We start from the raw sequence: 16787 nt of genomic DNA on the forward strand, positions 1-16787 counted from the left end.
GATTCCAGCATCTGCAGTTCTTTGTCTCTTTTATTTCCTCTCTTGGGTGGATATGAAGAGATACTCTGGAGAAGAGTATGGGTGGATATGAAGAGATACTCTGGAGAAGAGTATGGGTGGATATGAAGAGATACTCTGAAGAAGAAGAGTGGAGTAAAACCTGGTATTTGGATCTATATTTACCACCAATCAACTTCATTGAATTCAACAGAGAAACCTAAACATAGAAAATAGGTGCAGGAGTAGGCCATTTGGCCCATCGAGCCATCACCGCCATTCAATATGATCATGGCTGAACATCCAAAATCAGTACCCCATTCCTACTTTCTCCCCATATCCCTTGATTCCGTTAACTCTCTCTTGAAAACGAATTAGTTTGACTAGTTAACTAGTAAGTAAACTTCTAGTAAGTTAACTAACTAACTTGAATTAAACTGGTTATCTGATTATTATCATACTGTTGTTAGTGGAAAATTGCTGTGCTCAAACTGATTGCCTTGATGCCTGATGTGCAAGTTTACTGCACCTGAAAAGGTATTTTTGTTGACCATAAACTGCTTTGGGGCACCCTGAGTGGAACATTAAAAATGTTGCAGAAAATACATTCTTTCCCCATTTCAAGTTTTATCATGATCAAAGAAGAAATGTTGGAAGATTATTTTATAAACCTATGGATGATGTTGATATTACCCTTCTTCATTTTACTAACTTAATTCAAAATACATTTTTTATCCAAAAAAAATCAAGCAATCCAGAGAAATTCCAATGATCCCTCTGGTTTTACAGATGATGCTAGCCCCATCTGCATAGTTTGCCTGAAGAGGCGTTAGAGGCTCATTAGAGCTTCATTTGAGGCTGAAGAGGCTTTCACTATCTGTTTTCATGAATGTAAGCTGCTGGGAGTCTGGAGGATCACTTTGGCTGGATTTACAGATATGTTTGTCTGGGCAATTGGATGAAAAATTAGATGAAAAAGTAACAATCATGAAAATAGCATATATCATGATTGTAACAGCAACATCCTTTATCATGTGTTTGGAGATTATCTGTAAATCACTCTTGTACTTGTAAATATCACTAATAAACATTTTAAGAATAAATTTGGAGCTCTGAAACATAGGTCAATAATTCATTGCATGCTAACAACTAACTGATATGTTCATGTCATTGTGGAATGGAAACTAAGCAATATCGTAATCTTAGTGTCATGGAATCATAGAAAACAGAAAACAGCCCTCCTGCCCAACTAGTCCATGCTGATCAAGAGGTCCATCTGAACTTGTCCCATTAGTCTGCATTTGGGCCATATTCCTCGAAACCTTTTCCATCAATGTGCTTATCCAAATGTTTTTTTTTAATGATGCAATTGCACATGTATCCACAGTGTTCTCTGGCATCACATTCCTTGTATTCACCACCCTTTGTGTGAAAAAAAATGTCCTCAGATACTTATTAAATCTTTCCCTCTCACCTTAAAGCCATACCCTCTAGTTTTAGATCCCCCTACTCTGTAAAATGACTGTGACCATCCGACTTACCTACTGTATGCTCTTCACAATTTTATGTTGGTCTATAAGGTGAGCCCTCAGCCTCCTAAGCTCCAGGGCAAAAGAAGTCCCACTCTAACTATGCCTCCTGATAATTTATGCACTTCAGTCTCAGTAACATCCTGATGAATCTTTCCTGCATCCTTTGCAACTTAATGACATCCTTCCTCTAGAACTCTGTACAACACTCCATGTGTGGTTTCACCAATAATTTGTACATCCAACTCCTACACCCATTTCCCATCAATGAAGGCAAGCAAGCTAAATGCTTTCTTCACCAGTGTGTGTATTGTTGTTGCTACTTTCAGGGTCAATATACTTATAACACGATTCTCTGTTCTACAACAATCTCAATGGCCCTGTCATTTACTGTGTAAGTACTGCCCTGGTTTAACTTACCAAAATGCAACACCTCACATTTGCCCAAGTTAAATTCCATCTGACATTCTTTGGCTCATTAAGATTTTCTTGGCAAAGTTGTGAAAACATAAGTTCATAAGATATGGGAGCAGAATTAGGCCATTCAGCCTATCGAGACTGCTTTAAATTTTGATCATTGCTGATCTATTATTCCCTTTCTACCTCATTCTTCTGCCATCTCCCCTTAACCTTTGATGCCTTTACTAATCAAGAACCTATCAATCTCCACTTTAAAAATACCCTGTCTTAAAAAAACAACGTTGCAATGCCAATTTTCCACCATCACGCTGAAACCAAGAGACATTAGTTCATCAAAGTGTTTATATAAACTGAAATTGTTCTTTTGCAATTTAAGAAGATTATGGGTAGATTTCATGGAGGCATTGAAAAGTATGTCGAGTTTTTCACCAGAATGGTTGCTAGAATAAATTACCATACACCAAATGGAGAAAACCAGGAGATAAAAAATTCTGCATTGAGTTCTTTTGATCTGGAATGCACTGTATGACAGCAAGGTAATACCATTTCAATACTCATTTCCAAATAGAATAAAGTGAATGCTTGTAGTAAGAATGTAGAAGTTAATGGGGAGGAGTAGGAACGTGCAACCAATTGCATATATTTTCACAAGTGACATAAGCGCAATGGGCTAAACACCCATCCCCTGATTGCATGGTACTTTGACAGAAAGTTGAATGCAACTTGAAAGAAAGCATTTAAAATAATTTACAATCAGGAAAATCCCAGAGGAACTTCATTCTCAAAGGTTATGTTGCAACAGGAAGATCATTGGTTATAACTGGACTTGGACCAATGAGCATTGTTTTCTTAATTTAGGATCCATGAACTGTGATTGAAATTCAGGAAGAACAAGAGGAGAAGGTTCATAACTTTGGCAATCATAAAATAATCAATAACATAGTGAAACTGACAAGTGCAAAATGCTCCAACTGCAAAGCAACATTTGTTTCATTCTTGGTTCACATTAAGTTTCTCTGCTTAACTGAGAAGAAAAAAGGCAATGCAGCAAAAGATCGGATGAAGTGGTTGTAAACAGTAGTTTCCTGTTGTTGCAACAGACCCTTAAAGTCTGGAGTATATCAGAGGCTGATAGCAGCGCATGGATGCGTTGATAGTCTCATTGTGTACATCTGCAAGTGGCAGTAAGGTGGATGTTGGGAGAAGCTTATAACCAAGGTATCAACATCTTCAGAACAAACTGCCCTGTTACACTCAATCAACAGTCAACTGCTGAGTTTGGGTATTGTGAATAATGATTTTAAAAAAAAAATTAAATGCAAGATGATCACAAACCATCTAGTTCATGAGCAGCTTGTTAGCAAAATACTCTGTTCAAGGGAAAGTTTTCTTCAAGGCATGAATTAATTCCCTGCACTTCCTTGTGGAAAACAGTTACATTCCAGAAAACAAAATAGTGATTGGAATAAGAGATAGGGATACTAAACAACAACTGGGGCAGCACAGTTGTGCAGCTGGTAGAACTGCTATCTCACAGCACCAAAGACCTGGGTTTGATCCAAATCTTGAATGCTGTCTGGTTGGAGTGGAGTTTGCACATTCTCTCTGTGTGTGTGGTATTCCTCTCAGAGCTCCATTTTCCTCCCACATCCCAAACTTTCGCAGGTCTCTAGGTTAATTGGCCTCTGTAAAATTGCCCATAGTGTGCAGGCAGTGGATGCAAATGTAGAATAATATAGAATGATGAATGGTCAGCAAGGACTCGGTGGAATGAAAGGCCTGCTTCCATGCTGTATCTTTCAATCAATCACCAGGTCCCTGTGAGAGATCAATTTTCATCTAACTACGCAGAAACAAAATTCTCAATTATTCTTTAATCCTGCTCCATTTGTTGGAAGAGATGGGCCCTGGATTGGATCAGTAGAATCTTTTGTATGTAATTTATGCAGTAATATAAATATAATAGATAATTTTTCTCTAAGCCAGCAGCAGTTACAGGTGCTTTTCTGGTGTCACTGGCTTGATCTTTTACATGGAACATAGAACAGTACAGCACAGGATTAAGTACTTTGGCCCACAATGTCTGTGCTAAACATAACGCTGAGATAAACTAAACTACTCTGCATGCATGTGATCCATATCCCTCCATTCCCTTCCAATCCATGTGCCGAGCAAAAAGCCTCTAAAACACCACTATCGAATCTGCTTCCACCACCAACCTCGCAGTTTATTCTGGCACCCACAATCCTTTGTTTTAAAAAACAAAACTTGCCCTGCTCATGTCTTTTCAATTTTTTCTCTCTGACCTTAAAGTCATAGACGGTGACATTTCCATCCTGGAAATTAGGTTTTTACTGCCTACACTATCTATGACTTTCATAATTTTATATACTTCTATCAAGAATGTCCAGCCTCTCCTTATAGCTAATACCCTCTAATCCAGGCAGCATTCTGGTAACCTCCTCCACACACTCTCCAAAGGCCCCACATCCTATCTGTAATGGGATGACCCAGAACTGTACACAATGCTCCAAATGTGGCCTAACCAAAGTTTTTATAAAGCTGAAACCTAACTTCCTGATTCTTATACTCAGTGCCTTGACCAATGAAAGCAAGCATGCCATATGCCTTCTTTTCCACTCTATCTACTTGTGTTGGCAGTTTCAGAGAGCTAAAGACTTGGATCCCGAGATCCCTTTGTACATCTGTGCTGTTATGCGTCTTGCCATTTACTATATACTTTCTCCTTACAATCAACCTCCCAAAATGCAATACCTCCCATTTGCCCAGATTAAACTCCATCTGCCATTTCTCCATCCAAATCTGTAACTTTTGACTGCCTACCTCACTGTCCAGAACATAATGAAATTTAGAATCATTTGTAAGCTTATTAGCCAGCACATCTATATCTATGGACTATGGATTTTTGTGTATGGTGGATTTTCAGATATTTAAAGACACTATTTTGGTTGATCTCTGTATACATACACGTGCATACATGTGCACACAGCAGCCTTTTAAAAAAATCTTCAAATACAAAATTCAGTCTTCACCATTTCTTATTTTCCGATATAAGATCCACTGAGTTAATAATGTTACTGCTGGCATTGAGTTAATAACATTGCGCACAGAGCTGTGGAAACCTAATTCCTCCCTGAACAACGAGAAAGAAAGGGATAAAGAATATATTGTCAGGATATGCTTAGATGGGAGAATATTGACCTGAAATGTTAACTTTGTTTCTCTCTTTGCAGATATTTCCTAACGTGTTGAATATCTACTTCATTTTCTAATTTTATGCGAAGTGAGCCAAATCCAGCATCTGTATTCTTTCAGAATTAAATTGAGAAGCTCTAAATACAAAACTGTGTTGAAGTTCAAAAATATTGCTGATCTGAAACGTAAACAGAAAAAAAGCTGAAATAACTCTGCAGGTCAGTTAGCATTTGTGGAAAGAGTAAGTCAAAGTTTCAGGTAAGTGACCCTTTATCAGGACCATGGCACGTTCCCTCCACAGTTGCTGCTTGATCTGATGAGTATACCCAGTACCTTTTGTCTTGAAATTAAAATAACACTTGCTTTAAAAGGTGGCATGAGGTTAGATAACTCCTTATTGACCAGCATGGGCATGTTGGTCCTTCTTCAGGGTTGGAAATCTTCTATGATTCTATACAAATTCAAGACCAAAAGGGCTGGTTAATATACTGATGTATTCACAAAATGCTGGAGTAACTCAGCAGGTCAGGCAGCATCTCGGGAGAGAAGGAATGGGTGACGTTTCGGGTCGAGACCCTTCTTCAGACTGATGTCAGGGGGGCGGGACAAAGGAAGGATATAGGTGGAGATAGGAAGATAGGGGGAGATCTGGGAAGGAGGAGGGGAAGGGGGGGACAGAGGAACTATCTAAAGTTGGAGAAGTCGATGTTCATACCACTGGGCTGCAAACTGCCCAGGCGAAATATGAGGTGCTGTTCCTCCAATTTCCGGTGAGCCTCACTATGGCACTGGAGGAGGCCCATGACAGAAAGGTTACTTGGCTATTTATTTCAGAACTTCTTCAATTACTTTCTTTTAGACTTGTACATTATCACAATAGGCTGGGTGTTATGTACCAGTAGATTCTAATTGTCCCACAATGAGTGCATGTTTACAAAATGACAAATGCCTCTGGACAGATCGAGCAATACCACTTAGAATCCTAGGGCAGTGTAATTAGTAGGAAAGGCACAATGTAAGGTAATCAGATGTTAAAGTATAGTTTTAATTGATTTAGTTTTATTTAATTAATTGCCATATGAGCACCCGGCAGTATGTCAGAGAGAAATTAATGTGGAAGCTAATATTTGAATGTCATTTGTCTTCTGGGTAATATGGTTAGACTAAGGTGATGAAAAATAATTTTGCAGGTTGGAATTTTTTTCCACGTGTCTTGACACTTTATCATATGTTCCTAATGCAAGCTATTGGCAAACCATTGTACACACATCAGCGTTATTTCTGTGCAAGTACTGGCTTGTGGAAGGTTCTTATAATCAAAATCTTTAAGTATATTTGGTATTGACAAGGGTAAATTGATTGCGATTACAGCTAAAAGACAAACAATCAATAGGTGTGATGACCGTGCTGTAAATGTTTATGTTAAAGCAATATCTATGAATGCAATAAGCTCAGAGTATTTATCCTCCAAAGGAGCTGTACGTTAAATAAAAGCTGATCTGACTTGACATCTTTGGTCTCATTTTCATTTTTAACCTTCGTTGCCTACTCCACCCATCTGCCAAATATACCTTCATGTGTATCCACCCATCACTTGTAAAAGGTCGTGTACCACCTGCACTTCCCATTTTAGCTTCCTTCCCCCCCCCCCCCCCATTCCCCAATCAGTCTGAAAAAGGGAACTGATCCAAAACATCACCCATTCCCTCCATAGAGGCAGACTGACTGAGTTTCTCCAGCACTTTTTCCCAACATCTGCAACTTCTTGGGTCCACAGAGGCAATAGATGAAAATCATCTGTGGTTGAAAGATTCAGCGAGGAAACCTTTGCATTGATCTATTTGGAGTAATTTTAGTCCCAAATTGTATAAATGATCACTTAGTCATTGAGAACATTCGCGACTGCGATTCTTCAATGTGCAAGGTATCAAACGATAGAATATAGGAAGGTGGTGCTGAGGTAAAATGCAGGCATGATTTGAGTAATGGAGCAGGTTCAAAGGGACTGCTGCTTCCATATCTTACATGTTATTACATTGTCAGAACATACAGTCATATTTGATTTTGGTTTCAGAGTCTATTATTGATCCTAATACCATCAAACTCTCTAATTCTATACTGCAATGACTCACTTAACCTTTGTAGGAAATTTGCTGCAAAAAGGATTTTTATACAATATGGGAATTATCTATGGGTCGTGTCTGATCCAGGAGAATTTGGACACACAGGAAAGAAGCACAGGTAAGTAACTCACAAAACCTGCACCACAAGACTTAAAAAGCAGCTTAATTAGTACTGCTGAGAAATATGTACTTTGTAGATTTATACAAGTTGTGTCATCTAATTAAAATATTATTATTGGTGCATATCTACCACATTTCATGAATCACTAATAAGTCATTAATGAATCTAATAACAAATATGCAGGTCGCAGCATATTTGTTACTTGGACTAAATGTGTAGGAAAGAGCTGCAGATGCTGCTTTAAATCGAAGGTAGACACACATTGTGGAGTAACTCAGGGGGGCAGGCAGCATCTCTGTAGAGAAGGAATGTTACTTGGACGACCCTTCTCTTAAGCCTGCAACTATACTTCTGTATAGTTACAGAATAAATTCTGCCTACTAATCTCTTATCATTAAAGGGAAAGTCATATTAATGCAGCAGATTTCCACTGGTCTACACTTGTACATGTTTTGCAATGTCATAGAGTCCTACCACACCAGACAGGGGGTATGGAGAGAAGGCAGGTACGGGATACTGAGTTGGATGATCAGCCATGATCATATTGAATGGCGGTGCAGGCTCGAAGGGCCGAATGGCCTACTCCTACACCTATTTTCTATGTTTCTATGTTTCTATGTTTCAGCTCACTATTCATGCCCATCATCAAGTTCTATGACATAGAAACATAGAACATAAGTGCAGGAGGAGGGCGTTCGGCCCTTCGAGCCAGCACCGCCTTTCATTGTGATCATGATTGATCGTCCCCAATCAATAACCTGCGCCTGCCTTCTCCCCATATCCCTTGATTCCACTAGCCCCTAGAGCTCTATATAACTCTCTCTTAAACCCACCCAGTGATTTGGCTTTCCACTGCCCTCTGTGGCAGAGAATTCCACAAATTTACAACTCTCTGGGTGAAAAAGTTTTTTCTCACCTCAGTTTTAAATGGCCTCCCCTTTATTCTAAGACTGTGGCCCCTGGTTCTGGACTCGCCCAACATTGGGAACATTTTTCCTGCATCTAGCTTGTCCAGTCCTTTTATAATTTTATATGTTTCTACAAGATCCCCTCTCATCCTTCGACTCTCCAGTGAATACAAGCCTAGTCTTTTCAATCTTTCCTCATATGACAGTCCTGCCATCCCAGGGATCAATCTCGTGAACCTATGCTGCACTGCCTCAATTACAAGGATGTCCTTCCTCAAATTAGATGAGATGTTAGAAACTTAATCTACTTGTAGAAAATTCATTTCTACCATACATTGCTGAGAAGAATGCTTGTCCACATAGTCCTTGAGGTGACAATCTCTTCTTCACACTGTGAGCATTTTCAATGTTGCATAGCTGTACCATAGTACAAAATGAAAAAGGTTTGGAACAGATCCAAGATCTGAAGAAGGGTCTCGACCCGAAACGTCACCCATTCCTTCTCTCCTGAGATGCTGCCTGACATGCTGAGTTACTCCAGCATTTTATGAATAAATACCTTCGATTTGTACCAGCATCTGCAGTTATTTTCTTACAAGATCTCAGGACTGTACATCCCTGAAGACTCATGAACTGTTAGCAGAACAAAACTTGTATTTCACCATAGTGTGTCCTTGCCATATCTGTTACTCTCATGATGATCAGATGAGGAGACCAAGGACCAGGAGACCTGAAGAGCAAATGAGATACGGTGACTTAGAATACCTGCAACAATTAAGGCATCAGCCATGTGAAGCAAAAACAGTGGGCTATATGTATATTGAAGAAATAAAACAATGGAAAGAATGGTTGTTTGAGACAGAGTTAAGTGACCGCCCAACCAGCAAATCCACTTACAATTTTGTGGTTCTGCCATAACTAATCATAAATAATGGAAGGTAGTTTAAACAAAATGAAGAAAGGAAATTTTGTGAACATCCTCATCCTAAACAATAGCAAAGGCTATGATGGGAACCAAACACTATTTGCAAAACTATTTTCAGTCAGAAGTGCTAATTCTTGCTTTTCCCGAGTTCCCACTTGCTATGAAGCTGGTTTTTGGCCAAGTGTGTCTCTTTTCCATATTTTTGATTTTATATCTCCATTTCTCAGATGAAATGAAATTATTCCACTGTCTTTTACAAAGATGGGCCATTGCAGAAGAATACTATAAGCAGCATTTTAGATCAAAGACTTAAATCATGTGTGGCATAAGGAGATTTAAATCACAATAGCTCACCAAAGGTGTGATAGGTATGGTTAATAAAAATATAGCGTAAATATATTGTTAGATTTCATGGCATTGTTGCTGAGTTGCTACTCAAACTCTCATACTCAAAGAAATTCTACATTTTTCTTTTCAAGTGTACATCAGATTCAAGAGACTAGTTGGTGTCTCTTTTGCAGTGTATAAGAGACAACAGACATTTATTCATTTCAACTACTGACAGCTTTACTTTTAGTTCCTTCCCTGCTATTTTGTGTTGTAAGATGGTACCATTCTCCTAATAAAACTAAACACCACTCAATATTACCTTGTTCATTCCAACAACTAAATTAACCTCCACTCCACTAGTTGCTTTTAGAAATTACTAGACCAAGTGGACCCGTTGGGCCCAAACCTCTCCTGCATTGGTGCAGCACCCTCTCCTCCCCCCTCCCTCCCACCTCCCCCCCATCTCCCCCTCCCCCACCTCCACCTCACCTCCACCTCCACTCCCCCTCCCCCTCACCCCCACCTCCCCCTCACCCCCAACTCCCCCCCCCTTCCCAAGTGAGGAGCATATGTATTTCACAAGTACATGATCAATTACAGAATGATTATTGAAGTTTTGACTGCCATCACTAAATAAACAAATGCTACATGGACAAGTAAATGAGCTTTAATAATTCAGTAGTATAAAGCATAGGTGGTTAAATACAAATTTAGATAATCACAACTCCAGCATGTTGAATTTAATGTCATTTAAATTTTGCAGGTGTAGTGATAGAATGGTAAGGAGGACAATGCATATTAAACTCACCATTGTGGAATTTTGAAGGGACCAGCTTGGTTAAAAGAGTCATAGAGAATCACACAGACATGCAGCAAGGAAAGAGGTCCTTCAGCACACTGAGCACATGCAAACTACCAAAAATCCAATGACATTAAACTACACTAATTTTACTCTTGCTACATCCCCATAAATTCCACCTGTATTCTACAAACTAGGGGAAATTTACAGTGGCCAGCTAACTATAAATCTACACATACGAAAATTGCAAATATCAAGTATTTGATCAGTCTGAAGATGGGTCCCGACCTGAAATATCACCTGTCTGTTTTCTCCAGCGAAGCTGCTTGATTCACTGAGTTACTCCAGCATTGTGTGTTCTTTCAAGTATTTCTAGTCAGAGCGTGTTTTTAAAATGGAGTATTGTAGCGACCATAGAGAATGGTCCAGGTCGTCGAACCCTCGGATTGGCCAGCGAGGTCACGTGTGAACGCGACCATAGGGATTGGTCCAGGGAGCGACATCGCTGATTGGCCAGCGTGGTCATGTGCGCTTTTGGCGCCCGAAATGTTCAGTTCGGCGAAGTCTTCGAAGAAGACAGTAAGTTTTTGATGGTTGTCCTTTACCTTGTTGTTTAACTCTGTATTCGAATATTGCGGCTGCAATAAACTTCTTCAACAACCAACAAGTTTTCGGACTCGCCATATTGGTGACCCCGACGTGATCTGGACGATCACCGACTATGCAGGAACACGACGCCTCGTTGTTGATGGCCGCGCCGGGCACACCGGAGTTAAGCGCGGTAAGCGTTCACCTTCCGTTGTTTTGGACGCATGCACCGCAATCTTGGTTTATCCACACCGAAGCTCAATTTCATATAAAGAAGATATCGGACGACTCCACGATGTATTACTACCTCATCAGCGCTCTATCGTCGGAGACGACCACGCGCGTGATGCGGTTCATCGTTAATCCACCTGCGGAAAGCAAGTACGAGGCCATGAAGAAAGTGTTACTGCGAACCTTCGGGTTTAATAAGCATGATTGCGCTGCAAGACTTCTGCACCTACCGGATCTTGGAGACCGACGGCCTTCCGTTCTCATGTCCGAAATGATGATGCTAGCCGGTGAGCATACGGATTGCCCTATGTTCGAACAGGCATTCCGAGAGAAGCTTCCTGAGGATGTCCGACTGCTGCTCACGGATTGTTCTTTTAAGGACCCCGAAGCATATGCAGCGAAAGCGGACGCGCTCATAGCAGCTAAAAACAAGGCAAGCGGTTCGATCAACAAGGTCTCGACATCAGTGACCACGCCACAGCGACATCAAGATGGCGCCGCGTCTCCCGCCAATTCTCCGAAAGCCCGCCAAAAAGATCCGCACAAGCGCGGCTGGTGCTATTATCACCTACGATGGGGTAGCGAATCCCGCAACTGCCGCTCACCTTGTACCTTCGCGGGAAATGCCTCGGCCGATCATACATAGGGGCAGTTACGATTGGCCAGAACCGACGCCTCTACGTCCATGATCGATTCACGGACATAGAATTTTTGGTGGACACGGGAGCCATCGTCAGTATAGTGCCGCCGACCGACCTCGAAACCAGATCGGGTAAGACAGGTCCCACCCTCATCGCGGTTAATGGCAGCCCCATTCGCAGTTTCGTTATACGGAAGATGTCCCTTGTGTTAGGCCTCCGCACGTACGAATGGCCATTCATCATAGCCGACGTCAGACAAGCGATCCTGGGCGCAGATTTTCTCTGGGCTTTTTCACTGGTCCCTGATGTCCGCGGTAACGACCTCCGACCCTCCGCCGGAGATGAGCCCGTCGCTGCGACAATGCCTCCCCGCCCAGCCCTACTGTCCAGGCCGTCGTCGCGGCCCCTGACTCGTATGCTGAGATCCTGGCGGAGTTTCCAGAGCTGCTCATTCAACGTTTTGACACGTCTTCAACCAAGCACGGCGTGGTCCATCACATCCGCACCGAAGGCCCTCCCGTTTTCGCTCGGGCCAGGAGACTACCGCCAGACAAACTGGTGGTGGCACGGGCGGAGTTCAGGAAGATGGAGGAAATGGGAATTGTCCGTCAGTCTGACAGCCCGTGGGCCTCGCCGTTACATATGGTCTCCAAGGCATCTGGGGGGTGGAGACCATGTGGCGATTATCGGCGTCTCAATGCTGTCACCACGGCTGATCGCTACCCCATACCGCACCTACAGGACTTTTCGTCTGGGCTGGAAGGAGCGGTGGTGTTCTCCAAAATCGATTTGGTGCGAGGATACCACCAGATTCCTGTGCGACCGGAGGACATACAGAAAACTGCAACGATTACTCCGTTCGGGTTGTTTGAATGGTTGCGTATGCCTTTCGGTTTAAAGAACGCGGCACAGGCTTTCCAACGACTGATGGACCATGTGGGCCGGGGTTTACCCTTTTTGTTTATTTATTTAGACGACATCCTGGTCGCCAGCCCCTCAGTGCAGGAACACCAGGTCCACTTGCGGACCGTGTTCCAGCGGCTCCAAGACCACGGGCTCATTATCCAACCCTCCAAGTGTCAATTCGGCCTCCCTGCTCTTGATTTTCTAGGGCACAGAATTACCCCTTTGCCCGAGAAGGTGGAGGCTATCCGGGCATTTCCCAGGCCCACCACAGTAAAAGGGCTACAGGAGTTCGTAGGCATGGTTAATTTCTACCATCGGTTCATTCCAGCAGCTGCGCGAGTCATGCGCCCGCTTTTCCAATGCCTTGCAGGAAAACCGGTAGAGTTGATATGGTCCCCGGCCGCAGAGTCGGCTTTTACAGCAGCTAAGGCAGCCTTGGCAGACGCCACCATGTTGGTCCACCCGAGCCCCTCCGCCCCCACGGCCCTGACGGTTGACGCCTCTGACGTGGCGGTGGGCGGGGTTCTGGAGCAACAGGTCGGTGGCCGTTGGCAGCCTTTAGCGTTTTTCAGCCGGCAACTAAATTCGGCTGAGCTGAAGTATAGCGCATTTGACCGAGAGCTTCTGGCTCTCTATTTAGCTGTTCGTCATTTCAGGTATTTCCTTGAGGGCCGCCCATTTGTGGCCTTTACGGACCACAAACCATTAACATTTGCATTTTTTAAATTGTCTGACCCATGGTCGGCCCGCCAGCAGCGGCACCTGACTGCTATCTCCGAATTCACCACCGATGTCCGTCATGTCGCGGGTAAGCTTAATGCCGTTGCTGACGCCCTGTCTAGACCTGCTTTTTCCCCTATTTCGGCGGTGGACTGCGAAGTGGATCCCCAGGAGCTTGCGGAGGCACAGCTTCTAGCGGATACCGCTTCGGCATACCAGCCCACCACTTCGGGATTGAAGTTGGCCCAGGTAGCTTGTGGGTCGGAAGGCACAAAAGTCTGGTGCGATGTTTCTCTTCCCCGTCCCAGGCCGGTAGTACCACCCTCCCTTCAGCGCCGGGTTTTCGATGCCATTCATGGGCTGGCGCACCCGTCCATCTGCTCCACCTCTGCTTTGGTAGCAGCTCGGTTTGTCTGGCATGGCCTACGGAAACAGGTAGCGGGTTGGGCGCGTTCCTGCGTTCCCTGTCAGACCGCTAAAGTCCAGCGCCATGTCCAGCCCCCCGTACAGGATTTCGAGGTCCCAGCAGTTCGTTTTTTCCACATCCACGTGGATTTGGTCGGGCCTTTGCCTTCCTCCCGGGGCTACACCCACCTCCTCACGGTGGTGGATCGGTTCACCCGGTGGCCAGAGGCTTTCCCATTGTCTGATATTTCGTCAGCGTCTTGTGCTAGGACTTTGGCCCTTCATTGGGTAGCTCGTTTCGGGGTCCCGGCAATTATTACCACTGACAGAGGGCCACAGTTCACTTCGTCCCTCTGGGCCGCGCTCGCAGAACTGTACGGTTCCAAGTTACAACCCACTACTGCATATCACCCCCAGGCAAATGGACTCGTAGAAAGGTTCCACCGCCAACTTAAGGCGTCCCTCAGTGCAAGGCTTGAAGGCCCGGACTGGGTAGACCAGCTCCCTTGGGTTCTTTTGGGCATCCGGACTGCTCCTAAGCTAGATCTCGGTGCGTCGTCCGCGGAGCTAGTATATGGCTCGACACTTCGAGTACCCGGAGATTTGTTTCCGGACCCTTCAGACCAGCTGCCTCCAGTCCCATCAGTGTTAGCATCTCTCCGGGAACGGGTGGGCTCCCTGGCTCCAGTTCCGACTTCACGTCATGGGTGTCCCATGGTACATGAACCGCCTTCCCTGAAGGACTGTGAGTTTGTTTTTCTGCGAAAAGATTCCCATCGCGCCCCGTTGCAGAGGGTCTATCAAGGGCCGTTCCGGGTTTTGCGTAAGGGAACGGCTACCTTCACCTTAGACATGTGCGGCAAGAGTGAGCTCGTCTCGGTGTCCCGGCTCAAACCTGCACATTTGGATCCGGATCAACCAGTCCTGGTCGGTCAAACCCCTAGGAGAGGCCGACCTCCGTTAGTTCCGCTCAGTCCAGGACCCCCCATTCCGGCAGTTCCTCCAGGACCCCCCGTTCCGGCAGTTCCTCCAGGACCTCCCGTTCTGGCAGTTCCGCCAAGTCCGGAACCCCCGGCTCCTGTGGTTCAGGCTGTCCCTCTCCGTACTCGTTATGGTCGCGAAATCCGGCTCCCTGCTAGGTTCCGCACCTCGGGTTCTGGGGGGGGTCATGTAGCGACCATAGAGAATGGTCCAGGTCATCGACCCTCGGATTGGCCAGCGAGGTCACGTGTGAACGCGACCATGGGGATTGGTCCAGGGAGCGACATCGCTGATTGGCCAGCGTGGTCATGTGCGCTTTTGGCGCCCGAAATGTTCAGTTCGGCGAAGTCTTCGAAGAAGACAGTAAGTTTTTGATGGTTGTCCTTTACCTTGTTGTTTAACTCTGTATTCGAATATTGCGGCTGCAATAAACTTCTTCTACAACCAACAAGTTTTCGGACTCGCCATAGTATAAGCACACTGTAGGCTTATGAGTATCTTAGAAATGTAACAAATGACTCACCAGGAGCACAAAGTATGTGTAAATGAGTATCTAATTTAAACAAAGAACGGCGACAGGAAAACACAATGTCACAATTCAGAAGGGAAACTATTGACCTATTAAGTCTAGATTGACATCATCATCTCTCCCTCCAGTTACATAGCAGTAAGATGGCCATCTCACACTTCTTGTTTTACCTTTGCAGCATGTAAAAATTCGAGACCTTGTTCTTTAATATCATAGTAGGAGTACTATCAAGACATGAATTTAAGCAATTCAAGGGGGAGATCCATTGAAACCCTTGTTGGTCAGTTGGTGGCAGAAGATAAATGTGGCATTATGTATATTGGCCACTTGCCAATGCAAAACTTTGATGAAGTTTGATCACCATTGAACATTTGATTGGTATGTCTCAGGTAATGATATACATAACTAACCCTCGCTGTTCTCTGATCGACGGACAATTTCCCATCATTTATTATTACCAGAAAACAGCTCAAGTAGAAGAGTAATGTAATCAATTCCTATGTCCGTGCCAAGAAACAACCGGTCACCATTTGTCAACCATTAACTGTGCAGCCCAGGCTGATACTGTCTCAGCAGGTACATTGGAGCACATCCATTAGTCTAGCACACACACTTGATGTTTATGTGCTGTTCTATTCACTTGCATCATTTTATTGAATATGCATCTTTCTCTTGAATAAATCACCAATTTTACTTCATTATAACTTTTATTTTTTTATTTATATCTTCTTTTAAAATGTATTAAATCAGCCAAATCTAATCCAGAATTGTTGAGGTTTTTGGTAATGTTGAAGCATAAAGAAGAATATTTCTTGTAACAAATTGCATTATCATGTTCTTTTAACATAACTATCATACACATTTATAGATTTGTCCATTAAAGATAAGCCAGTTATCTGCTTCCAACAAAATTTTAGAATGTTAATCTTTTTGAAAGCAGCAATAAGTTATATTTGCTTAAAATTAAGAATCTTGTATTTACTAGCAGATGGTGATTAATCCTCCATGTTCAATTACTGTAGTTCATTTAGAATGAAAAATTACTTGCGACTAAATAAATATTTTAGCATAATGTTATCTTGATTTACAAATTCATTCTGTGCACAGCTACAATCAAAAGGCCACTGAAACTATATATGTTAATATAGGTTTTTTTTAAACTTTGAGGCATAAATGAACAGACAGACAGATGGACTCATGTATATATTTTATTTGCAGTGGTAAGGAAGTCCAAGACCACAAGGGGGTGCTCTCCCTTGCCATCAGGGTGCATGTGCAGTGGGCAGGCAATTTCAGGGCTATTCCGGCAACTCAGATCTGATCTACGAAGGAGGAGGCATGGTGATCTCAGGCTTCTCCCTGCAGCCCTGCTTGCCTGGAGAAGAGGCACTAGCAGGCTCAGGTTTATCCAGGAGATC

Source organism: Rhinoraja longicauda, chromosome 4 (genome assembly GCF_053455715.1).
Source record: "Rhinoraja longicauda isolate Sanriku21f chromosome 4, sRhiLon1.1, whole genome shotgun sequence".
In the NCBI taxonomy this organism is placed as follows: Eukaryota; Metazoa; Chordata; class Chondrichthyes; order Rajiformes; family Arhynchobatidae; genus Rhinoraja; species Rhinoraja longicauda.